We start from the raw sequence: 20,775 nt of genomic DNA, 5'->3' as shown, positions 1-20,775 counted from the left end.
TTCCCCAAAGTCTCAGATATTAAGGCACTGTGGTGTGTAAGGAGCACTCTCTGGCAGTGGCACTATGTATAGAGCGCTCTCTGGCTGTGACACTGTGTATGGAGCACGCTCTGGCAGTGGGACTGTATGGAGCACTCTCTGGCAGTGGCACTGTGTATGGAGCGCTCTCTGGCAGTGGCACTGTGTATGAAGCGCTCTCTGCACTGGCGTAACTACCGGGGTAGCAGCCGAAGCGGTTGCTTTGCAGCCCAGGTCCCCGGCTCCGATCGGCGCTACCCGGTAGTGCAATTTAATTAAGTACATCGTCCAGGGGCATAACTAGAACTGATTGGGCCCCATAGCAAACTTTTAAACGGGGCCCCCTCAAAGACACACCCCCTTCAAGACGCACCCCCTTACCGATAATGCATACTAGAGTCACATTAAGTAACAGAATTAGAAATAATGTAACACAGTTATTCCTAATCCTGTAACTCAGTCAATACAATCAAATTAGTTAAGCCTTGATTAGCCAGTTCTGTGAAATCATAGTGTACATTTCTTTCCGCCAGGGCCCCAGATCCCCTACACTACACGCACCGGGCCGGCGGGCCCCCAAGACAGCGTTGGCCACCCACAGCACCCACCGGAGCGCCACAGTAATGTATACAGGATGGAAGGGTGGGAGCGGAGCCATGTATACAGTATACATGTATACTTCTCCACCATTACAGAAAATCGACTCTCCACTCTACTCTCAAGATCACATCTCACCACCTGTGCACTCGACCCAATCCCATCCCACTTCATACCAAACCTCACCACAGTCTTCATCCCAACCCTAACCCATCTCTTCAACCTATCACTAACAACTGGTGTTTTCCCCTCAAGCTTTAGACATGCCTCCATCACACCTATCCTCAAAAAGCCCTCTCTTGACCCATCCTCTGTATCTAGCTATCGCCCTATATCACTTCTCCCCTACGCCTCCAAGCTACTGGAACAACACGTCTACCTTGAACTGTCCTCCCATCTCTCTTCTTGCTGCCTCTTCAACCGCTTACAATCTGGCTTCCGGTCACACCACTCCACTGAAACTGCCCTTACTAAGGTCACCAATGACCTCTTAACCGCCAAGAGCAAGCGACACTACTCTGTCCTCCTCCTCCTGGACCTGTCGGCTGCCTTTGACACAGTGGACCATTCCCTATTATTACAGACCCTCTCATCCCTCGGCATCACAGACTTGGCCCTATCCTGGATCTCATCATACCTAACAGACCGGACATTCAGCGTCTCCCACTCACACACCACCTCCTCACCTCGACCCCTATCTGTCGGAGTCCCACAAGGTTCAGTCCTTGGGCCCCTGCTGTTCTCTATTTACACCTTTGGCCTGGGACAGCTCATAGAATCTCATGGCTTTCAGTATCATCTTTACGCTGATGACACACAGATCTACATCTCTGGACCAGATATCACCTCCCTACTAACCAGAATCCCTCAATGTCTGTCCACTATTTCATCCTTCTTCTCCGCTAGATTTCTGAAACTCAACATGGACAAAACAGAATTCATCATCTTTCCCCCATCTCACGTGACCCCCCCTACGAACCTATCAATTACAGTAAATGACTGCCCACTCTCCCCAGTCCCACAAGCTCGCTGCCTCGGAGTAATCCTTGACGCTGATCTCTCCTTCAAACCACATATCCAAGCCCTTTCCACTTCCTGCCGACTTCAACTCAAAAATATCTCACGAATCCGTTCATTCCTCACCCAAGAATCTGCAAAAACCCTAGTCCATGCCCTCATCATCTCTCGCATTGACTACTGCAACCTCATGCTCTGTGGCCTCCCCTCAAACACTCTCGCACCCCTCCAATCTATTCTAAACTCTGCTGCCCGACTAATCCACCTGTCCCCCCGCTATTCCCCAGCTTCTCCCCTCTGTCAATCCCTTCACTGGCTCCCAATTGCCCAGAGACTCCATTACAAAACCCTAACCATGACATACAAAGCCATCCACAACCTGTCTCCTCCATACATCTGTGACCTCGTCTCCCGGTACTTTCCCACACGCAACCTCCGATCCTCACAAGATCTCCTTCTCTACTCCCCTCTTATCTCCTCTTCCCACAATCGCATACAAGATTTCTCTCGCGCATCACTCCTACTCTGGAACTCTCTACCACAACATATCAGACTCTCACCTACCATCGAAACCTTCAAAAAGAGCCTGAAGACCCACCTCTTCCGACAAGCCTACAACCTGCAGTAACCACCGATCGACCAAACCGCTGCACGACCAGCTCTACCCTCGCCTACTGTATTATCACCCATCCCTTGAAGATTGTGAGCCCTCGCGGGCAGGGTCCTCTCTACTCCTGTACCAGTTATGACTTGTATTGTTTAAGATTATTGTACTTGTTTTTATGTATACTCCTCCTTACATGTAAAGCGCCATGGAATAAATGGCGCTATAACAATAAATAATAATGATAATAATAATAGTATACAGGATGGGAGCATGTGAGCAGAGCCATGTATACAAGGAAGGGACAAGGGAACCATGCATGCAACAGGGGGAGCCACACAGAGCTGGACAGGACGGGGGGGAACCACACATACATTTTCTGATGATTAGAAAATAATCAGCATGTACAGTACTCCAGTACAATTTTTCTTAAGTGCTCAATGCTCCATTTCCTTGTAGGTTCCAATCATCATTAGAAGTGACGGTCATCAGTAGAAGTAGCCCAGTGCTCCCACTGAAACAGAGAAACAAGCTAGGTGCTCCCACTCATTCAAAACCTATGGTGAGTTGAGTCACATTATAAATTTTATAATTAAATGATAAGTATGCACTGCTAAACTACAACCGCGTCCATAGCCCCGCCCCCTTATGACCAAAGCCCCGCCCCTGCCACACCTCCATCCTCACCCTGCCGGGCCATGGAAGAATGGTATTGCTTGAAACCGGTCCCTGGTGCAAAAAAGGTTGGGAACCACTGAAGTACATTACAGCGGCGCTCCGGAGGATGCTGTGGGTGGCCAACGCTGTCTTGGGGGCCCGCTGCATGTAGTGTAGGGGATCCGGGGCCCTGGCGGGAAAAAATGTACACTATGATTTCGCAGCACTGGCTTATCAATGCTTAACTAATTTGATTGTATTGACTGAGTTACAGGATTAGGAATAATTGTGTTACATTGTTTCTAATTCTGTTACTTAATGTGACTCTAGTATGCATTATCGGTAATAGGGTGCGTCTTGAAGGGGGTGCGTCTTGAAGGGGGTGTCTCTTGAAGGGGGCCCAGTTTAAATGTTTGCTATGGGGCCCAATCAGTTCTAGTTACGCCCCTGGCTCTCTGGCTGTGGAACTGTGTATGGAGCGCTCTCTGGCAGTGGCACTGTGTATGGAGCACTCTCTGGCAGTGGCATTGTGTATGGAGCGCTCTCTGGCAGTGGCATTATGTATCGAGCGCTCTCTGGCAGTGGCATTGTGTATCGAGCGCTCTCTGGCAGTGGCATTGTGTATCGAGCGCTCTCTGGCAGTGGCATTGTGTATCGAGCGCTCTCTGGCAGTGGCATTGTGTATCGAGCGCTCTCTGGCTGTGGCATTGTGTATGGAGCGCTCTCTGGCTGTGGCACTGTGTATGGAGCGCTCTCTGGCAGTGGCATTGTGCATGGAGCGCTCTCTGGCTGTGGCATTGTGTATGGAGCGCTCTCTGGCAGTGACTGTGTATGGAGCACTCTCTGGCAGTGGCACTGTGTATGGATTGCTCTCTGGCTGTGGCATTGTGTATAGAGCGCTCTCTGGCAGTGGCATTGTGTATGGAGCGCTCTCTGGCAGTGGCATTGTGTATGGAGCGCTCTCTGGCAGTGGCACTGTGTATGGAGCGCTCTCTGGCAGTGGCACTGTGTATGGAGCACTCTCTGGCAGTGGCACTGTGTATGGAGCACTCTCTGGCAGTGGCACTGTGTATGGAGCACTTTCTGGCTGTGGCGTTGTGTATGGAGCGCTCTCTGGCAGTGGCATTGTGTATGGAGCGCTCTCTGGCAGTGGCACTGTGTATGGAGCACTCTCTGGCTGTGGCACTGTGTATGGAGCGCTCTCTAGCAGTGGCATTGTGTATGAAGTGCTCTCTGGCAGTGGCATTGTGTATGGAGCGCTCTCGGGCAGTGGCATTGTGTATGGAGCGCTCTCGGGCAGTGGCACTGTGTATGGAGCACTCTCTGGCAGTGGCACTGTGTATGGAGCACTTTCTGGCTGTGGCATTGTGTATGGAGCGCTCTCTGGCAGTGGCACTGTGTATGGAGCACTCTCTGACTGTGGCATTGTGTATGGAGCGCTCTCTGGCAGTGGCGCTGTGTATGGAGCACTCTCTGGCTGTGGCACTGTGTATGGAGCGCTCTCTAGCAGTGGCATTGTGTATGAAGCGCTCTCTGGCTGTGGAACTGTGTATGGAGCGCTCTCTGGCTGTGCCATTGTGTATGGAGTGCTCTCTGACTGTGGCACTGTGTAAGTATCGCTCTCTGGCAGTGGCACTGTGTATGGAGCGCTCTCTGGCAGTGGCACTGTGTATGGAGTGCTCACTGGCATTGGCACTGTGTATGGAGCATTCTCTGGCTGTGGCACTGTGTATGAAGCGCTCTCTGGCAGTGGCACTGTGTATGGAGCGCTCTCTGGCAGTGGCACTGTGTGTGGAGCATTCTCTGGTAGTGGCACTGTGTATGGAGCGCTCTCTGGCAGTGGCACTGTGTATGGAGTGCTCACTGGCAGTGGCACTGTGTATGGAGCATTCTCTGGTAGTGGCACTGTGTATGGAGCGCTCTCTGGCAGTGGCACTGTGTATGGAGTGCTCACTGGCATTGGCACTGTGTATGGAGCATTCTCTGGCTGTGGCACTGTGTATGAAGCGCTCTCTGGCAGTGGCACTGTGTATGGAGCGCTCTCTGGCAGTGGCACTGTGTGTGGAGCATTCTCTGGTAGTGGCACTGTGTATGGAGCGCTCTCTGGCAGTGGCACTGTGTATGGAGTGCTCACTGGCAGTGGCACTGTGTATGGAGCATTCTCTGGCAGTGGCACTGTGTATGGAGTGCTCTCTGGCAGTGGCACTGTGTATGGAGCGCTCTCTGGCAGTGGCGCTGTGTATGGAGCATTCTCTGGTAGTGGCACTGTGTATGGAGCGCTCTCTGGCAGTGGTACTGTGTATGGAGCATTCTCTGGCTGTGGCACTGAGTATGGAGCACTCTCTGGCTGTGGCATTGCATATGGAGCATTCTCTGGCAGTGGCACTGTGTATGGAGTGCTCTCTGGCAGTGGCACTGTGTATGGAGCGCTCTCTGGCAGTGGCGCTGTGTATGGAGCGTTCTCTGGTAGTGGCACTGTGTATGGAGCGCTCTCTGGCAGTGGTACTGAGTATGGAGCACTCTCTGGCTGTGGCATTGTGTATGGAGCACTCTCTGGCAGTGGCACGGTGTATGTAGCACTCTCTTGCAGTGGCACTATGTATGGAGCGCTCTCTCGCTGTGGCACTGAGTATGGAGCGCTTTCTCGCTGTGGCACTGCGTATAGCGCGATCTCTGGCTGTGGCACTGTGTAAGGAGCACTCTCTGGCTGTGGCACTGTGTATGGAGCTCTCTCTGGCTGTGGCACAGTGTAAGGATCATGGTCTGGTGGATACAATATGTATGATTTTTTTGGTTGTCACTGTGTATTGTGGTACAATGACTAAGGCTGGTTTCACACTTGCGTTTTTTTGCGCTGTGTTTTTGCGCAAAAAAAGCATGCGTTTTTTTCCTTATACTTAACATGGCTGCGCATAGACATGCGTTTGTACGCGTTTGTATGCACATGCGTTTTGCGGCAGACATTGGCTTGGATGCTGTGGATGCATGTAACACTCTATGGCTGATTCACGGTGCAGGGAGAAACTCTCCGGCTGAGGCACCATTTATGGAGCACTCTCTGCCTAAGTCACAGTGTTAGGCACCAACTTTGGCTTGGTCACTATGAAAGACGTGGCCTGAGTAAGCCTCCCAGCCCCCTATAGGAGGCGTGGGCGGAGGTCAACATGACGGGGGGGTTGGAGGGTTTAGTGGAGGGAGGGGTTAACAGGGAGGGGAGTCAAGGGGTATTTAGGTGAGGGTCAGGGGTGTGCCCTCCCTCTGTTCCTGCTCTCCCAGCACCGAAGCAGTACCACCCCCATCATCCACTTACCGGGATGTCAGGAGTTGAAGAGGCCCTGGTTCGGCTGCAGGCTTCAGCACTGTGGCAGCCTCCAGGATGGCTGGAGGCTCAAGTCGCTGGCCTGCTCCCAGGTACCCCGGGCAGGCCGACGGGAGGGAGCGCAGATCAAGGCGGGTGAGGCTGTCGGAGCGGCTCTCACCCAACACCGCTCCCCGGGCGTCGCCGCAGGAGCCCCTCCCAGGACCCTCCAGGTCGCGCGAAGCGCAATCCCCTTCCAGCGCGTCGCGGCCTGGGAGGAATCCGCGGGTGCGGCGAGGCCCTGCGGCGGTGTCTGGGCCTTCGCCTTGGTCCAGAATGGGGGCGGAGCCAGCGTGCGCCGGGCACCAGGCTTCTCCTGCTCCTTCGGGGGGCCGCGACGGTGACGCGCATGACGCTCGGCCTGCCTCTCCAGCACAGAGAATGTCGGCCGCAGGCAGAGTGGCGGCCTGCCGGGCGGCAGTGCCTGTGTCATCGTCCCCCAGCAGTGTGGGGTCATTGTTTCCTGCGGGGGGCGCCGCTGCGCAGGTCCCGCAGCTGCGCCTCCCTCTGATATAGGCTTCAGCAGTCCCAGCTCTGGGGAGGCGGCGGGAGCGGCAGGCAGCATGGCGGGGCTGACGCCGGTTGCAGGAAGATCCAGGGGTCGGAGGACGATGTCGGGCTCCCAGTTGTCTTGGGGTGCCCAGGACGGCCAGGTGCGGCAGGATGGCACACCGCCAGGAGCTCCTGGCGGGGGGTGCCAGGAGGTGTCAGATTTCGGGGTACCGCAGCCTGGATCTCTCCAGGGGTTCAGGCTGCCCGCCCCGGTCCTCCCTGCGGGGATCTTCGGGGGTCAGCATTGCGGTAGTGAGTCCGCCATGGGAGTCGTGAGGTCTGCGAGGCTTCGGGGTATCCAGGCTTTCCGGCTGGAGGGCACACAGTCCCCTCGCAGCCCGGTGAGTATGTGTCCATGTCCCCTGTTTGTCACCCGCTTTTATCTTCATCAGTGGTGGAAAGGGGGCCCTTGGCTGAGGCTAGTGGTGTCGGGGTGGGGGCTGGGTTGAGCAGTACAGGGTCGACCGGGGGAGTGTGCGATATGCTTGAGGATGTGTGTAGTTTGCTGTCACGCCTGGAGCGAGGCTTTGTCGGGTCATCGCCGGTAGCAGCGTGGGTCGGATCGCAGGCTGGGGGGGGGGGGGAGTCGGCGGGTCACTGCGGTCTAGAGTCGGTCCCCCGCTCCCGCGAGCCAGTGTCCGTGTCGGTACAAACCGACAAAGAGAAGGAGTGTCGTGTGCATTTAGATGATCGGGCGCATGGCGAGGTGTACGTATGTTTTGAAGGTTCGTTGGGGGCTCACTTAAAAAAAGAATTTGGAAGGATGAGTATGTTGAAATATTTTCGCTGCTGCTTCTGGAGAAGTTTAATTTAGACAAAAGCAAAAAAGAGGATAGCAAAAAGGAGGATGAGGAAAAGCGCAGGTGGCATTTGATTCCTCAGACGTTTGTGAATTGGCAGCAAGCTTTTGCCATTTTGGCGAGCGTTATTGGGGAAAAGGCCCCTGACAATTGCTCGGAGCTTTTTTGTTATCTGGATGCTATAGGTGAGGCTTACAGAGTGTATGGTGGTCAGGCGTGGCTGAGGTATGACGAGCAATTCTGTCAGAGGAAGGCTGTGCGTCCGGCTATTCGCTGGGACCAGAAAGATATTGGTTAGTGGATGCGTGTGACAGCGCAAAATAAATTTGGGAGCTCCTTTCATGGGGGGGGCTGGAAGCACCAGCCAGGGTAGCAGCAACTCCAGCTCTACGGGTGGCGGAGGTCAAGGGCAGACAGGAACTCACAAGGCGGGGGTGTGCTGGCAGTTTAATGATGGCCAGTGTAAGTTTGGGGCTAATTGTAAATTCAAACACCTCTGCTCTAATTGTAATGTAGCCTCACATGGAGCGTCAAAGTGTTTAAAAAAAGGGAAGTCTAGAGCCGGGGGTGGGAATTTGCAAGGGAGAGACTCCAGTGAATCTGGAAAGGATGGTTCCCTATCTAAATAGGTACCCTGATAGGGAAAGAGTGGGTTTGTTGTATTCAGGTTTTAAGGAGGGTTTTCACATTCCGAGCCCTCCGTTTGAAATCCCGTTAGTTTTGAAAAATTTGCGCTCAGCCTTGGAGCATTCCGCAGTCGTTTCTGAGAAACTCAAAAAAGAAGTTTCGTTGGGCCGCATGGCGGGCCCTTTCGTTTCCCCTCCTTTTCCAGATTTGGTGGTTTCCCCTTTGGGGGTGGTTCTGAAGATGGAGCCTAATAAGTTTTGGCTCATTCAACATTTGTCTTACCCACGTGGGAAGTCGGTTAACGATGGTATTGATCCGGAGATTTGTTCGGTGTTATACTCTTCGTTTGACGAGGCGGCTCGGTGGGTGCGAAAATGTGGTCATGGTGCCCTTATGGCAAAGACTGATGTCGAATCCGCTTTTCGTTTACTACCGGTTCATCCTGAAAGCGTGAAGCTGCTGGGCTGTTTTTGGGAAGGCAGGTTTTTTGTAGATAGGTGTTTACCTATGGGTTGTTCATTGTCCTGTGCGTATTTCGAGGCGTTTAGTTCCTTTCTTGAGTAGGTTGTGTGCGACGTTTCCGGTTTCGACTCTGTTATTCATTATTTGGACGACTTCTTGTGTGTTGGTCCGGCTGATTCATCACGTTGTCTCAGGATTTTGAAAGCCATTGAGTTGGTGGTGGATCGCTTCGGTGTCCCGTTAGCGCCCGGAAAAACGGAGGGTCCTAGCACGTGTTTGCGTTTCCTGCAGATCGCCATCGATACAGTTGAATGGGAGTTCAGGTTGCCTGAGGACAAGCTGGTGGATTTGTGGTCTGAAGTGGTCCGAGCACGTCGCTTGAGAAAAATATCGTTGCGCGATCTTCAGTCGCTGTTGGGGAAGCTTAGCTTTGCTTGTTGGGTTATGCCGATGGGTAGAGTTTTTTCGCGTAGGCTGGCTAGTGCTACTGTGAGGATTCGGGCTCCCCACCATTTTTTTAGGTTGTTGGCGGAGCTCAGGGTCGATTTGGTGGTCTGGGAGTCCTTTTTGGAAGCGTACAGTGGTCGTTCTTTGGTAATGGCGGAGGTGGTAGGTAACGATGCATTGGATTTGCTTAAGGACGCAGCTGGTGGGATCGGTTTTGGTGCCTATTTCAGAGGGCAATGGTGTGCGGCTCATTGGCCTGACACGTGGGTTTCGGCCGGTCTGGTGCGCAACATCATGTTGTTGGAGATTTTTCCGATACTAGTAGCAGTGCATTTGTGGGGGCGGGATTCCAGGAACCAGCGTGTGCGTTTTAATTGCGACAACATGGGCGTTGTGAGCGCGATTAATGGTCTCACTGCGTCGTCCCCTCCAGTCGTTCGAGTTTTGCAGCAATTGGTGCTATTGTGTTTGTCTTTGAATGCCCATGTAACCGCAGCGCACGTGCCCGGCGTAAGGAACGAGATAGCTGAATTTCTCTCTCGTTCGCAGTGGGATAGTTTTCGTTCTTTGGCTCCGGAAGCAGAGATCGACGGGCTAACTTGTCCGGAGGAGCTGTGGAGGGTGACTTAGGGGCCGCAGAGTCGCTGTGACGGCCATCTGCGAATCTGGGCTGCAGTAGGAGCCGCACCCCAAGTAACCCCGAGACCCTTAACCCCTATACAGGGATCTGGAATTGTAGCAAGGCCCAGGGGGTAGCTGTTCAGAGGAGCAGTGGACCAGAGCAGGATGGCCGCCAAGGGGTCAAAACTAAATCCCGTAATCAAAGTCAGGAGGCAGGAGTCGGAGGCCGGAGGGCAGCAGAGGTATGAAACCAGCAGACAGAAGGAGAGTCAAAATTCCAGGCCAGGGTCAGTAAAACCAGGAGGGCAGCAAGGTACAAAAACGGCAGGCAATAGAATGGTCAGAAATCCAGGCTGAGGTCAGAGTTTAACTATAGCAAATTACACAGTAGCACGCAGGGGAACCAAGAATATATCCGGCGGCCTGCAAGACCAGTCCCAAGGTATTTGAGGGATCAGGTCATCCCTCACAGGTTCCCGGACTGATGATGTAACCAGGACCGCCCCCAGGACCAGGCCAGATGGACATGCAGTAAGCCCTACATGATTGACAGAGGGGCGGAGCCTGCAGCCATCAGATGCCTGAGCAGGGGCCTCTTCACTGTCACCAACCTCACCCTGAGGCGAACCACGATGCTTCCCAGTGGTCGAGGCAGGAACAGCCATCCCCGAGTCTAACGGCGACGTGACGTCCCGGCGCCTCCTAGTGACCGAGACCGGAACAGCAGGCCCCAAGTCTGGTGGCGAAGTGTCAGTCTGGCGCCTCCTAGGGCCGAAGCCGGAACAGCAGGCCCTGAGTCTGACAGCGACGTGACAGTACCCTCCCTTCCAAGAGGGGCCTCCGGACCCTCAAAACCTGGTTTTTCAGGATGAAGGAGGTGAAACCGTCTAATTAGCCCCTTGGCATGGATGTCACCAGCGGGGACCCAGGACCTCTCCTCTGGACCATAGCCCCTCCAATGCACCAAATATTGCACAGACTTTCTCACCAAATGGGAATCAAGGATACCCTGGACTTCGTACTCCAAGGAACCCTTGACCAAAACTGGAGGAGGAGGGGACTGGACGGGATGAATTGGGGAGCGGTACATCTTGAGGAGGGATTTGTGGAAAACATTGGGTATTTTGAAAGACTGAGGGACCTTTAAACGAAAGGGTACCGGGTTAATTACCTCTAACATTTCTTAGGGACCAATAAATCTGGGACCCAGTTTGGCAGATGGTACCTTAAGCTTAATGTTTTTGGTAGACAGCCAAACTTTGTCCCCAACTCCCAGGTGCGGCCCCTTGGACAGCCGTTTATTTGCGGCCGAAGCCTGTCTGACCTGGGAGCCTTTCAAGTTTGAGTTCACCTCCGACCAGATGGTCTTTAAGTGATGTATGGATTTCTCTACCCCCGGGAGCTCCGACATCTTAGCCGAAAATGAACCAAAACGTGGGTGTAAACCATAATTGCAGAAGAACGGGGTGGTTTTGATGGATTCTTGGCAATTGGTTATTTAGGGCGAATTCGGGTAACGGGAGATGTTCCACCCAATCGGATTGGTGTTCAGAGACATAGCAGCGAAGATACTGCTCTAGGGCTTGGTTGGCATGCTCAGTTTGTCCATTAGTCTTAGGGTGGTAAGCGGAGGAGAAAGATAATTCAACGCCAATGCGTTTGCAGAATGCCTTCCAGAATTTAGAAACTAACTGGGTACCTCGGTCGGACACGATATTCACTGGAGCGCCGTGCAGTCGTATTACATGAATGACGAACAATTTACTTAAGCTTTCTGAATTAGGTAGTCCAGAGAGGGGAACAAAATGGCACTGCTTACTGAACCTGTCCACCACCACCCAGATACATGTCTTCCCTTCTGAGGGCGGCAGGTCAGTAATGAAGTCCATGGAGATGTGGGTCCATGGACTCTCTGGGGCGGACAAAGACTGGAGCCAGCCGGCAGGCCGATTATGGGGAGACTTAGCACGAGCACAAGTTTCGCAAGCTAAAACGTAATCTTTACAGTCCTTCACAACCGTCAGCCACCAAAAGTTCCTGGTCACTAGTCTGGCAGTATTATTAACACCAGGATTGCCTGCCAGGACAGAGTCATGTGACTCCTTCAGAGCTTGTAGACGAAACGGGGCTGGAGCGAACAGTTTCTGGGGGGGGGGCGTGTCCGGGACTGGCTCTGAGAACCTACGGATCTCCTCCAGAAGGTCCAGAGACACGGCCAACACCACGATCCCATTGGCCAGTATTGGAACTGGTTCCGAGTCCTCAGCCTGTGAGGGGCAGAAACTCCGAGAGAGTGCATCAGCCCTTACATTTTTAGTCCCTGGACGAAATGTGATCACAAAGTTAAACATTGAGAAGAACAAAGCCCACCTAGCCTGCCTAGGATTCAGTCTTTTAGCTGACTCCAAGTAGGTCAGGTTCTTGTGATCCGTGATCACTGTAACCTTGTGTTTAGCACCTTCGAGGAAGTGGCGCCATTCTTCGATGGCCCACTTTATGGCCAAAAATTCCCGATTCCCTATATCATAATTTTTCTCAGTAGGAGAGAATTTTCGGGAAAAGAAGGCACATGGACGGAGTTGAGTGAGGGAGGCAGTGCCTTGGGAAAGCACTGCCCCTACTCCAACCTCAGAGGCATCAACCTCTACCACAAAGGGGCGGTCTGGATCAGGCTGAATTAATATTGGGTTGGCAGAAAAACAATCTTTTAAAACAGAAAATGCCTGAAGTGCCTCAGGCTTCCAATTAACCACGTCTGCCCCCTTCCGGGTCAGATCTGTGAGCGGTTTGGCGATCTCAGAGAAGCCTTTGATGAATTTACGGTAATAATTTGTAAATCCCAAGAATCGCTGCAGCGCTTTTAGAGTTTTGGGTTGCACCCATTCTCTAATGGGTTGGATCTTGGCAGGAGCCATGCGAAACCCCTTAGCAGAAATCATGTACCCCAAAAATTGTACCTCTTCAGCCATAAAAACACACTTTTCCAACTTGGCAAATAGAGAATGTTCTCTAAGTCTCTGGAGCACAGAACGGACATGTTGCGCGTGTGTAAGATCAGGGTGTCATCCAAATAAACCACTACATATACCCCACAGATATCCCTGAAGATATCATTCACAAAGTGTTGGAACACGGCAGGTGCATTACTTAACCCAAACGGCAACACAAGATACTCAAAATGACCAAGGGGCGTGTTAAACGCCGTTTTCCACTCATCTCCATCTCTTATGCGGACAAGATTGTAAGCTCCCCGGAGATCAAGCTTAGTGAACCAACGGGCTCCCAGTAGCTGATTAAACAGATCAGGGATGAGTGGAAGCGGATACTGATTTTTTACAGTAATAGCGTTCAGCTCACGATAATCAATACAAGGTCTGAGTCCACCATCTTTTTTTTCTACAAAGAAAAACCCAGCCCCTACAGGTGAAGTGGAGGGTCTAATAAAACCTTTTTGCAAGCTGTCTGCTATGTAGTCATTCATGGCTACACGCTCTGGACCAGAGAGGTTAAATATTCTCCCCTTAGGGAGACGAGCACCTGGGACCAAGTCTATAGGACAGTCATACTCTCTATGAGGAGGTAATTTCTCAGACTCCACTATGGAAAAGACATCCTCATAGTCCCTGAATGCGTATGGTATAAAGGGGGTTTTAATTTTAATTTGGTTCACTGACAGCTACATACAGTGATTCTGACACTGTGGACTCCAGCACACGATATCCCCTTGGTGCCAGTCAATAATAGGATTATGCTGGCACAACCATGGCATACCTAAAACAACTGCATGTGATAAATTGTGAATAACAAAAAACGACGTATGTTCTGTGTGTAATGCCCCCCACTGACAGCAATTTCTGTAGTAACAAATTCCACCCTGGATAATGGATGTACCATTAATCGCAGTGGCTTGAATAGGGGCATTAAGTCTTAGCAAAGGTACACCAAGATTCCTAGCAAGCAAAAAATCCATGAAGTTGCCTGCGGAGCCACAATCCACATAAGCCTTCACACACAGAGATTTCTTAGAAAACGAGAGTGAGACGGGTAACAAAAGTTTAGCCGCATTTGCGGGCAATACCTGAGCCTCTGGGCCAGCACGACCAGGGCTGCCCAGAGGCCGATGTCCCAGGAATGTGGATTTCTGACACTCAGCATTTCCCTTGAAGTCTCCAGGCTGCAGCATGCTGGTATAGGAAGATGTGAGTGTTCCTTCAGGCTGTTCTCTGGAGCAGGTGTTAGGCCAGGCAATCAGCTCAGGCAGGAGAAGAAGGGAAAAAAAAATTCAGGAGACTGCTTTTATATATGATGGACATATACACAAAAAGCAGTTTTTTGGGCCGGATATAATGTGACGGCCGTCTGCGGATCTGGGCTGCAGTAGGAACAGCACCCCGAGTCACCCCGAGACCCTTAACCCCTATACAGGGATCTGGAATTGTAGCAAGGCCCAGGGGGTAGCTGTCTAGATTAGCAGTGGACAAGAGCAGGACGGCCGCCAAGGGGTCAAAACTAAATCCCGTAATCAAAGTCAGGAGGCAGGAGTCGGAGGCCGGAGGGCAGCAGAGGCACGAAATCAGCAGACAGAAGGAGAGTCAAAATTCCAGGCCAAGGTCAGTAAAACCAGAATGGCAGCAAGGTACAAAATCAGCAGGCAGAAGGAGAGATGGGAATCCAAGCAAAGGTCAGCGTCAAAATATCAGAATAGAGGCAGAGGTACAAAAACGGCAGGCAATAGAATGGTCAAAAATCCTGGCTGAGGTCAGAGTTTAACTACAGCAAATTACACAGTAGCACGCAGGGGAACCATGAATATATCCGGCGGCTTGCAAGACCAGTCCCAAGGTATTTGAGGGATCAGGTCATCCCTCACAGGTTCCCGGACTGATGATGTAACCAGGACCGCCCCCAGGACCAGGCCAGACGGACATGCAGTAAGCCCTACATGATTGACAGAGGGGCGGAGCCTGCAGCCACCAGGTGCCTGAGCAGGGGCCTCTTCTCTGTCACCACCCTCACCCTGAGGTGAACCATGGCGCCTCCCAGTGGTCGAGGCAGGAACAGCTGTCCCCGAGTCTGACAGCGACGTGACGGCCCGGTGGCTCCTAGTGACCGAGACCGGAACAGCAGGCCCCAAGTCTGGCGGCAAAGTGTCAGTCCGGCACCTCCTAGTGGCCGAAGCCGGAACAGCAGGCCCTGAGTCTGACAGCGACGTGACAGTCGCTGATTGAATCGTCACTGGCACCGAGAACTTGGGAGGCTTACCGGGCAGTGTGGCGGATGTGGGAAGACGTCCTTACGGCTGGTCAATCTAGTTGGGCTGGGCTTGATCAGGAGGGATTGTTGTCCTGGTTGGGGCAAGGTGCGAGCGAGGGTTGGTCGCGTGCAAAGGTAACGCGCTTATTAGCAGGTTTGTTTTTTGGTTTTCGGTTGAGCGGGAGCAGGGATTTGACGAAAACATTTTTGGTCAAACAGGCGGCAAAAGGTTTCCGCCGTTTCAGAGATGGGGGTGATTTAAGATGGCCTGTATCATTTAATCTGCTGGAGCAATTGGGTCGGGTTCTTGAGTCGGTCTGTTCGGATCTATATGAGGTTGTGTTGTTTCGCCTGGCCTTCTCGTTTGCAATTTTTGGGGCATTGCGGGTTGGGGAGCTTGTGTTGCCCAATAAAGTGTCGATGGGTGGCTTGTTAGCCAGGGATGCGGTATTGACCTCACAGGGGGTTGAATTCTGGCTGCAAAGGTCTAAAACGGACCAGTCTGGTAAAGGCCGGTGAGTTGTGTTGGGTGGCGTGTCTGGTTCCGTAATGTGCCCGGTTCAGTGTTTGCGTAGTTTTTAGGAGCTTCGTCCCAGTTTGAGTGGATCCTTGTTGTGCCAGGTATCAGTTTGCCGCGGTTTTAAAAAATCCATTCGGTGTTTGGGGATAGATGATTCTCGCTTTGCCTCTCATTCATTTAGGATAGGGGCAGTGGCCGAGGCGGCAGCGCGTGGTTTGGGTCCCTCTTTAAGACCTCTTTCACACATCAGGTTTTCGCCGTCAGGCGCGATCCGGCGCTTTTGACAGAAACCGGATCCGGCGAAATGCAATGCCGGATCCGGTTTCCCCCCCATTGACTTGCATTTGCGCCGGATCGCGCCGGATGGCCATGCGTTTCATCCGGTTTTCGCCGGATCCGGCAATGTGTCGCGATCCGGCGTCTGGAAAAAACGGCTACTGTAACGTTTTTTGTCTCCGGCGAAAAAGCCGGACACGCCAGATCCGGTGTGTCCGTCTTTTTCACACAATGAAAGCCTATGAGCGCCGCAATGCGCCTGATCCGGCGAAAGCCGGATCCGGTGGCCGGATCCGTTTTTTTTGGTCTGAGCATGCTCAGTAGCTCTGCCCACAAGACATATATAAAAGCAAGACAGTGGGACCCACAGCCACACCCAACATGCCACCCAAGAAAGCAACCAAGCGCAGCAGGAGAAGGCAGGAGACCACTGCAGCACCATCAGCACCACCACCACCCCAAATGGAGCAGCAAATGGAACATGCTGAGGAGGGGAGGCCAGCAGCAGATGAGAGACGGTAATTATCAAATCCCCCATTCCTCCAAACTAGGGCTATTGAATATCAAGATATTCATTGGCCCTTTGTTTCTCTTTATTCAACAGCCGCCCAATAGATGCAGCAGCAGCAGCAATGGCAGCAGCTGGAACACCACCCACAGGCATGGAGTGTGGCCACCAGGAAGACAGCACATCATCTTCTGGGAGCCCTCCCTCGCATCGTCAGCGTTTGACGGTAAGTTTTTATTTCCAAAATCCATCATCTCTGTAATATATGTCTATTCATTGCCTTTTATTTCAAAACAGGATTCACAAGATGAAGAGGAGCTCCCAGAAGAAGAAGGAAGGGGTGGACAGACACCTGGAGTGGGCTCACAATTGGTAAGTTTTTTGCATCAAACGCAGAAACACAACATCACACTACACACAACACATAGAAAACAATGTTCTGCAGACCACACACAGCAAACAAATGCCTACATCCAAAGACATAACATTTTTTGTTTTCTTCTCTAGTCTTCCCAATCTGGTGCTCGGCCAAGAGGTCCTCGCAGTGCCTCCCAGGGTCGTCGGCGACAGCAACGCGGCGGTCACCAGCGTGTAAGTATAAATATTTTTGCTTTGTTTTTTTGCACTTTTTATTTCATTTCTTTTGTGGAGGCTAATTATGTTATTTTTGTCTTTTTCTTTAACAGCCTTCACAGCGTGCTCCCGACTCTGACGGTGAGGATGGAGGACTCGATGTGGACCACCTCATCGATCTCATCAGAGAAAGGGAGCAGCTCTGGAATATGGCTGACCGCCGCCACGCTGACCTTATCGTTACCCGACGACTCTGGGAGGAAATCTGTTCGCTCCTTGTGGGCCGCTGGGAGGACCTCGATGTTCGGGCTCAGATTAAAGAGCGTAAGTATATACAGTACCGGTTGCTTGATGTAAACCAGTGTTTCCCGAACTCCAGTCCTCGTGGTCCCCACGAATCATGTGTTCAGGATTTTTATTTACTATCGAAATCCTGAAAACATGACCCCTGGGGACCATGAGGACTGGAGTTTGTGAAACACTGATGTTGTATACTAACCACTCCTTTCTCGTTTCAGGGAACAGAATTGTGAATCGGTGGCGGTCTGTGAGGGATCGTTTCAAGAAGGAGTTCAATAAAGAGATGCGGGCCCCGAGTGGATCTGGAGGACGCAGGAGCAAGTACAAGTACGCAGAAGCCCTGTCGTTCCTCCGGGAAACAATGGTCACCAGAAGGTAAATATTACACACCACATGTGACAAAAAATGTTAGATGTAACTTTTTTTTTCAGCCAGGGCCATACCATGTCAGTATTTTAATTGTTTTTTTTTCTCTTTATTCCACAGCACGGTGAGCAGCACTCGGGAGCCTGCACGATTGGACCCTTCTGAGGCGATCCCTGAGGAGACCGGCACCGAGGGACACTTCGACCGCCCCGGTACATCTGCACCTTCCCAGCCTTCCCATACATTCGACCCATCTGTCCCATCCACCAGCACAGGAGCATCGTGGCCGCCTACATTACATGAAGCTGCTGGTGAGGAGATCGCTTTCCCTTTACCCCACCCTTCTGCCCCTGCCACCTCTAGTACACCTGCGGGTACTGGGCGGCAGCGGCAGAGGGGTCAGGAAAAGAGTTATGCGCCAGAGTTCTTGCATCTGAATGCATCTTTCCAGAACTGTCTAAAAGTCTTGTCAGAGCAAATCTCCGCAGGCTTTCAGCAGATCAACTCCAGCATTCTGGAGGTGAAGACACTTCTGCAAACCATGCATTCAGAAGCAAGATCTTCGCCAAACCACACCTTTTTCAGGTCTGTTGTGGAGCGCATGGCAACACTATCTCCTACCCAGCAGATGCATGTAATGCATTCGTGCCACGGTGCTCTACAGCAGGTTACCTCCCAACCTCCACCTCCCACCACTGTAGTTCCTCCACCTGCACCCCCTCCAGCCACTTTCCATCCTCCCCTCCTATTACATCTGCACCCCCTCCAGCCACTTTCCATCCTCCCCCTCCTATTACATCTGCACCCCCTCCAGCCACTTTCCATCCTCCCCCTCCTATTACATACCAGCAACCTCACCAGTACCAGCAACCTTCCCAGTACCAGCAACCTCCCCAGTACCAGACATCTCCCCACTTCCAGCAACCTGCCCCGTACTAAACTCCTTCCCCGTACCAAACTCCTTCCCCGTACCAAACTCCTTCCCCATACAACTTTCCATCAACATCATCTGCTCCTACAGTCCCTGCCCAACCCTCCACTCCACCGCCCACCACCTCTTCTGCCTCCCACATGTCCACCCATTCTGTAGCTTTTTCCACACCATCACCTCTAACTGTTCCTTCCCCACCACGATCCCAGTCCTCTCTCCACACTCCCATTGTCGAAGTGTCCCGCAGCCCCTCCAGCAGTATTTCCACCCCACACTGCACCGAGTTATAATGTTTTTTTTGTAATAAAAATGCCCATTTGGTTGGTTTCAAACCTTTATTAAAAAAGTTTTTTTAACTTTAAAAACAGTTTACACAAAAAAAATATTTTAAATAAAAGTTAAATTATTGTTTACACTGGTTGTCTGTCATTTCTCTCTGCGGCGAAATATGTTTAAAAAAAAGGTTAAATACAGGGTATTTAAAAGGTAAAAAGGTATTCAAAACCAGGTATATAACTGTGGGTAAATTTTAGCTTTTTGCCACAGTTGTGTTCCTGGTTGTGTTTGAAGCAAAGTATTTCACCTAAAAAGTTGTGTTTATTGTTGGTGATTTCCTAACAATGTACACAACTTTTGTTAAAAGGTGAAATACTTTGCATAAAACACAACCAGGTACACACCTGTGGCCTAAAGCTAAAAATAGTAAGACCATGACAAGATAGCCAACTTTGGTTGGCAAAGGTATATACTGTTGGTCCAGAAGGTACACAAGTTTGGTTAGGGCACAAATCTTTCACACTCTGTCATCCTGCCAGTGTACTCTGCCTTGAGGTGACATAAAGTATAGTGCAAAATTGTCCCTCATTACTGAAACCGTCACAGAACTTCTAGTGGTAATATTTCCAATGACAACATCCATCTTCGCCAGTAACTTGCTCTTCTCTCCAACCTGCACTTTCTCCTCTACAACCTGTCAAAGAAGGGCTGTAGGAACATGCTATATATAGTTTTCCAGTAGCCAATCCCATTCGGAAGGCCACAAGGGTCAATTTTAAAAACCAGATCCGGCGTAATCCATCGAAAAACGGATAGAAAAACGGATGAACCGGATGAGACGGATCCGGTTTTGTCTGTCAAGAACAAGACGGATCCGGCAGAAAACCGGATCCGGCACATCAGGTTTTACAAAACATTTGCCGGATCCGGCGTTCCGGCACGACGCCGGATCGCCCCTGACGCCGAAAACCTGATGTGTGAAAGTAGCCTAATACAGCGCATTGGTGGGTGGAGGTATAATCGGTACCGCAGTTATGTTCGGCCTTAATTTGAACAGGTGTTTGAGTGGATTGGCATTAAATTTATGCTGCAAGTATGTTTTTCTGTTAGTGTCGTTTTGTGGTTCAGGTGCTGAACCGCTGCTGGTCTGGATTTTTGGTCACTCCTTCATCTATTGGGGAGCATTGCGAGCCAATGTGAGGAACGAAGGCAGTCAGCTGGGGATTCCCAGGACTGTGGCGGTGGTGTGGTGGCTCGGTTTCAGGGGCCTGGAGTGGCGAAAGGTGCTGCCGGAGGTCCACGAGTGCGTCCGGTTGGACCGGGCACCAGATATTCTCGTTATTCACGCTGTGGGTAACGATCTGGCGGTTCGGCCTTTTCGGGAGTTGGTCAAGGACATTAAGCAGGATTGCTTACGGTTGTGGTTGATGTATCGGGAGATCACTATTGTGGGTCTGAGATTGTGCCACGCAGGCGTTGGCGGTCTATGAGATCGTTGGAGAAGGTTAATCGGGTGAGGATAAAAGTTAACAAAACGGTGTCTACTTTTATTGTTAGAAATGGGGGTGTTGCCGTGCGGCATTTCGATTTGGAAAAGGGCGAGGGTGTTTTTTGGTTGGCGGACGGGATCCATTTAAATGCGGTGGGTTCCGATATTTGGGCCCTCGCCCTTCAGGATGGTATAGAGAAGGCCGTCGCATGGCGGGTTGGGGGGGTCTCAGGTCATTGAGGTGTTCAAGGCCCCCTCGTAGTGGCGGTTTTGGAGGAGGGGGGAGTCCTTGAAGTCGGTGGAAATTGGTTTTTGGAGACTCGGTGTGTTGGGTCTCCTCCGTTAAAAGGTATGCTGGTCGTGATCTGGTGAAAGGTGGATGGGGAGTTTCCGTCGGAAGTAGGCGGATCTCCAAGTAGTTCGTTGACAATATGTATTGGTGTGTTGGTGCTCCGGAGCCTGTGGGGTAACGGCTGGGAGAAAATGGACGGGGTTTGTTCACAGTATTTTGGACTACTTCACC

This window comes from Dendrobates tinctorius, unplaced genomic scaffold, assembly GCF_039654945.1.
Source record: "Dendrobates tinctorius isolate UK_male_01 unplaced genomic scaffold, ASM3965494v1 ptg000009l, whole genome shotgun sequence".
NCBI classification, from domain to species: Eukaryota; Metazoa; Chordata; class Amphibia; order Anura; family Dendrobatidae; genus Dendrobates; species Dendrobates tinctorius.
Note: the sequence above shows the minus strand (reverse complement) of the source record.